Source organism: Felis catus, chromosome D4 (genome assembly GCF_018350175.1).
Source record: "Felis catus isolate Fca126 chromosome D4, F.catus_Fca126_mat1.0, whole genome shotgun sequence".
Lineage (NCBI taxonomy): Eukaryota > Metazoa > Chordata > Mammalia > Carnivora > Felidae > Felis > Felis catus.
In genome coordinates this window covers 54,554,526-54,560,525 of record NC_058380.1, presented here as the reverse complement: position 1 = coordinate 54,560,525, position 6,000 = coordinate 54,554,526, and the positions used below count along the sequence as shown (strand labels likewise).

The 6,000-nt window shown below is 38.9% G+C and overlaps 1 pseudogene; it reads right to left on the bottom strand.

Annotated features, from left to right (window-relative positions):
• Positions 1–2,892: 2,892 nt before the first annotated feature.
• LOC101100424 overlaps positions 2,893–6,000 on the bottom strand; it is a 35,448-nt pseudogene continuing 32,340 nt past the window's right edge.

Genomic DNA, 6,000 nt, shown 5'->3' with positions numbered 1-6,000 from the left:
CATATTTGTCATCTGTTTTCTGCCTAGGATTGCCTGATGTGTCAGATACAAGGCCATGCCATATTCCAGGGAGATATGATGATGACTTGGTCCAGGCTGATGGCAGTGGAGGTGGTGAGAAGTGTTTGAATTATGGACATTTTCAAATGAGAGCCTACTCAGTTTACTACTGAACACAATGTGGGGTGAGGGTGTGAAGACATGTAGGGGGTGCCTACATTTGTGGCCTGAGAAACTTCAGTAATGGAGTGGCCTTTGAATATATTCTCTTGAAGTTCAGGGGAGAGAGCTGAGCTGCAGATCTAAAATTGAAAGTTATCTGTGTAGAGATGGCTTTTGAACCCTGATGTAGGATGAGATCACTAAGGGATTGAGTCTAGACAGAAAAGAGAGCAGATCCAAAGGGTGAGTCCTGGAGCAACCTGGTATTTAGAGATTCAATAAATGAGGAATCTGATAAGGAGAGTGAGAAGGAATTATGCAAGAGGTAAAAAGCATTCCAAAGGATTGTGATATTCCTGAATCCAGGTGAAGAATCTCTACAGTAAAAATGGACAGACTGTTCTGTAAGGTTCTGATAAACTAATGCTGGCTTTCAGTGTAAATTAGAGCACTTTAAATAGATACATAGGTATATATACATGTAAGATTTTGATACGCAAATTAAAGAGACATATTAAAACTATGTCCTACAAGTAATAATGGCATTTCGATGACACACATTTCAGTTATCCTCGGTCATCTGAGACTCACTGTGACACTCTCACAAGGCAGCTTATATTTAGACACATTAGCGTTTCACAGCTTAACATCCTATACAATGTTATCTACACTATTTCCCCAGAAGAATTCAAGTGTCAGGAAAAAATTTTAGAACTTATTTACCCCAAAGAAGTAGAAGTTTCTGCAGCGGCTGGGGGTGGGGGGTAGGGAAACAGCCGAAGGAACTCAACTCTGTGACTCCAACAGGAAAAACTATGAATTTAATGGTTTAAGGGGGACAGAGTGCTGCCTCTTAGCTCATCCCAAACAATTAAAAAGTAAGGAACAGGAAAGGTAACTTGGAGCCCTGCATGAGTTTGGGAAACATATTTACAGTGATTGCAATTAATTTAGAGAAGTATTTCAGGTAAGGATAGCAACCGTAGACCATTGTTCATGGCTTTAAAATTCTTAACTCTCCATGTCATTAAAAATATTTATTTAAAAATAACTAGTGATTAATTTAGCTCAGTAAAAATATTTAATACACTTATTTTCTTGAGTTTTAATTGATACATAAATTTTTCAGCTCATTGGAAATTCACTTTTTATGAAGTGATTCATTAATCATTACAAACATGCTCATGTGTGTCACATTTCTGTAATTAAATTATTTTGCAAAAGGAGCTATTGCTGTGTAAAAGATTGGCTTCAAAACCCAATTCAATGCTAGATTAGTGAAGTTTCTTCCTAAGGAGCTTGAGTTAGAAAGCTAAAAGGGATCATGCAGTGTATGAAAGGAAATTCATATTTACTGTATGATACTAATTTTAATAATCTGCACACAAGTGCCAAAGTGACTAATCAAAAAATTGGTATTCACAGTCACATATGAAGGTTTGGTTCTGTTCATTTCAAGTGTTAAGGATGCAATTTTCTAGGACAACACTTTGGTTGCATTTAATTTTACTGTGATATTTGAGGGACCTGAGATTTTTCTGATTTTCCTCCTCATAATATTACCTCTGTTTATTATGTTCTCCATGCTATCCATTTCTCCATAGAACTATAGTTTCCACAAGCACACTGAAGATTTACAAGATCCCTCTTACAGACCCATTTGCATTGGTTCTTTTCACATGAATCTTTTGCTAGCTTTTTCTTTTTTTTTTAAATATTTTTTTTTCAACGTTTATTTATTTTTGGGACAGAGAGAGACAGAGCATGAGCGGGGAGGGGCAGAGAGAGAGGGAGACACAGAATCGGAAACAGGCTCCAGGCTCTGAGCCATCAGCCCAGAGCCTGACGCGGGGCTCGAACTCACGGACCGCGAGATCGTGACCTGGCTGAAGTCGGACGCTTAACCGACTGCGCCACCCAGGCGCCCCAAGCTTTTTCTTTTTTAATCTTTTTGAAAAATATGTTCAATATGCTTCTATTTAAAAAGTAGGTGGCTAAAAACGTGGATAATAACTGCGATGGGTTGAAACACCATCAAATATGTTGAAATCCATGAGGTCCTAATAATATATTTTTTTAAAGAAGCTCATTGTTTTGAATACGGGTGGAGAAATGAGGAATCTGAAAAGGAGAGTGTGAAGGAATTACAGGAAAGAACCAAGGATTTAACCTGGCTTGTCTATGAGAACTGTACTTCTTAGTGACCAAACAGTTGAGGAAAAGATTACCTTTAAAAAGATACACGAAGCTGGACAACATTAAGCCTATTGATCAAAGATTATAGGCTTAGTGAAGTTATATATTAAGTACATATTATCCTGTAGATTTTTGTCTAGTAGCAAATTATTTCTATCCAGTGGAAAAGATAACCCTAAACATAAAACACCAACCAGTTGGTATATAATCTAACAAACTGCCTCTAACATTCCTTTATTAAATTGACGGTAAATTCTTAGCACCTCAAAATGTTCTTTTTCTGTGATGTGACTGTAACAGTCTTCTATTTGCAACTCAGGGAGGAAACAACTGTGTTCCAAAACAGCTAAAATACATAAGTCCAACAACTGAAGGTACTTTTTAAGCTGTCTCATTCACTCTGAAGCCTATTCATCTCCTTTGGGATCCCAGAGATTAAGCACCTGTTCTGCTCAGCTATGTAATAAAGTGGCAAACATGCTGTGCCACTGACATCACAGGACAGTTGCCTCTAGAACTAGATGCTGCACTTTCTCACAGATTCTCCTCCTCAGCTGAGACAGCAGTTGTCTGAGCAACCTCTAGATCTCGTTCATACTGTGCTGCCAGAGCTGGGTCCATGACAACCTCCGGTGGGGCAAGAGCAAGCATGGTGACAAACTTCAAGTCAGGGTCTCCAGTTAGTTTTCTGGCAAGCCACAGGAAGGGCTTTTCAAAGTTGTAGTTACTTTTGGCAGAAATGTCATAGTACCGAAGGTTCTTCTTTCAGCGGAAGACGATAGATTTTTGCCTTAGCTTTCCTGTCCTGAACACCCACTTTGTTGCCACACAGCACAGTGTGGATGTTTTCAGATACTCGTACCAGATTTCTGTGCCAGTTAGGCACATTCTTATAAGTAACCCGTGGTATTACACCAAATGTTATAATGGCACGCCGGGCTTGGATGTCCTATGTCTTTCAGCCCACCAAATTTCTCCGAACCAGCCGTATCCCATACATTGATCTTATCAGGTCTTCTGTTGGTATGGAACACAAGGGAGTGGACTTCAGCACCCAAGGTGGCTTCATATTTCTTTTCAGATTCACCAGTCAGAAGACGTTTTACAAATGTAGCTTTTCCAATACCACCATCGCCAAACAATTCAAGTTTGAACTGGACTTGGGGTTCTCGGGCAGCCACTGTGCTGTGGCTTCCAGAAGTGTCTCCGGCCCATCTGACTGAGGGTGAACCACTCTTTATATCTTACTGTTTTTCTCATTAATTAATGAGTTGAGTAAAATCCTAGACATATATTTATGTTAAATTTGCGTGAAAGTCATGATTTTTGAAAAATATATTCAGCAGCCATAAGCAATAAAGCTAGTAAATGAAGCAATGGAAGAGTCAGTATTCTGAGTTACTTTGCAACTCCTAATGAGTTAGTGGATCTAGGCAACAATCATCAGTTGCTAGTGACATCACGTACAAAAACGAGACTGGATGGCTCCATTGGTAAAGTGTCCAACTCTCGATTTTGGCTTAGGTCATGGTATTACTATCTGTGGGCTTGAGCCCTGCATCGGGCTCTGTGCTGACAGTGTGGAACCTGTTTGGGAATCTCTCCCTCTGCTCCCCCCCCCCCCCAAAAAAAAAACCTTAAAAACAAAAACAAAAAAGAGACAATTAGGCAATATTCATCCTGTGGTGGAAATATACAATATATTCTATGAAGCAGTCTTGACAAAAATACTAAACCTGGATCTGAAGATACAGGTCAATGAATAAATTTGGCTTCAGGACAATTCGCATTGTATTATTAGTGATAATTTTTAAAACAGCTCTTTCATTTTATCTTCTCTCTGTCTCTTTCAGTCCAAGCAGGTAGTGCTCTGCTGGCAAACATTTTCAAGAACCTTGTTCACTCATGTATGTCTTAGAATTCACTTCACTAGCAAAAGACTCTCTTTCATACATCTCCCTGGATATTTCCATGTCTGTTGTAGCTTCTGCTTAGCTGGCTGAGGGGATCTATGAGGTGCATGCTTAATATTTGGTGTGTCTGAATTCTCTACTGATTTTTCTCAGTTATCAACGAAACTATTCAGTGACACTCTGAACTGTTTCTCTAGAGTGGGATTTCCTGGGAGTGGTCTCTTAATTTCAGCATCTTTCGCAATCGAATAGGCTAAGAGTTTCCCAAAGTGTCAAGTTCTGATTCCTTTTAAACAGTTCTTTGCTGCATTTCTCCCTTTGCTCTCACATTTTCTAATGAAAAGCAAGAAAAAACCTATTCACACCTTTAACACTTGGCTTGGAATCTCCTCCACTAAATATCTAAATTTATCACTTAAAAGTTCTGCTTTTACAGAACTTCGGGACATAATTTTGCTAAGCTCTCTGCCACTGTTACAAGGATCCTCTTTCCTAGACAATTGAGGAAAGTCTGCAAAGTAAGGAAAGATCAAGATAAACAGAAAAAGTGACCCTTGAGGAAGCGGAATTAAACAATCAATCTCCTTAGCCTCCTATCCCTTTTAATGGCCTACAAAAATTCAGGAACACATTGTATTCTACTCAGAGGATGAAACTCTACTCATGAAAAGAAATAATAAAGGAGCTGAAAGTTTCAAATAACATGTAGCTCATTTTCTTCGAAGTTTTCACCAGCAGTGTCTTTAATATATCTACCAACAGTCTGTTTATGATTTAAGGATTCTCCAAAGTGATATCTGTCTTCTCTACCATGCTCCTCACTCCCTTTTGAATCATTATTACCTATATTTCTACTAATGGTCTGCTTAAGTCCCTCTAGGCTTTTTCTATCATGCTCCTCAAAATTCTTCCAGCCTCTGCCACTTCCCAACCAATTCTAGAGCCCCTTCCATTTATTTAGGTATTGTTATAGTAGCAACCTACTCTGAGTACCAAAATCTGTACTAGTTTACAATTGCTGCTGTGTCAAATTACCACAAATAGGGTGATTTAAAATGATACGAATTTATTATTTTACAGTTTTGTAGGTTAGACATCCAACATGAGTGTCAGTGGGACGTCTGCAGAACTGGGTTCCTTTCTGGAGGCTTAAGGGGAGAACACATTTCCTTACCTTTTCCAGTTTGTAGAGGCTGCCCGCTTTCCTTGCCCCACCAGCACCTTTTCCATCTTTAAAGCCAACAACGGTCAGCAGAGTCCTTTTTATACTGTCATCCTCTGGATTTCTTTTTCAATTCACTCTTCCACTTTTAAGGACCCTTGTGAATACTCTGGGTTCACTAGAATAATCCAGGATAATCTCCTTGTGTTAATGGAGGCTAATTAGCAAACTTCAGTCTACAACCCTAATTCCCCTTTGCCAAGTAACCAAACACATTCACAGGTTCTGAAGCTTAGGATATGGACATCCTTGGAAATCGTTCTTCTACTTCTCATATATGTTCACCCTAGAAGGGATTCCCCAGCAAGCTGCCCATTTATTGGCCACTCACATTAAAGTGAGTTTACTGTTAGCAAATGCCTGTGGACACAAACGCTCTAAGTAACTTTTCTTTTTCTTTAAAATTTGGAGAGACTATAAGCATTCATTAGGTATTTGAGGAATATGTTCAAAGTATTGAAAAAGATAAGATAAATACACTGATCCAGAGAAGAATTGAATAAACAA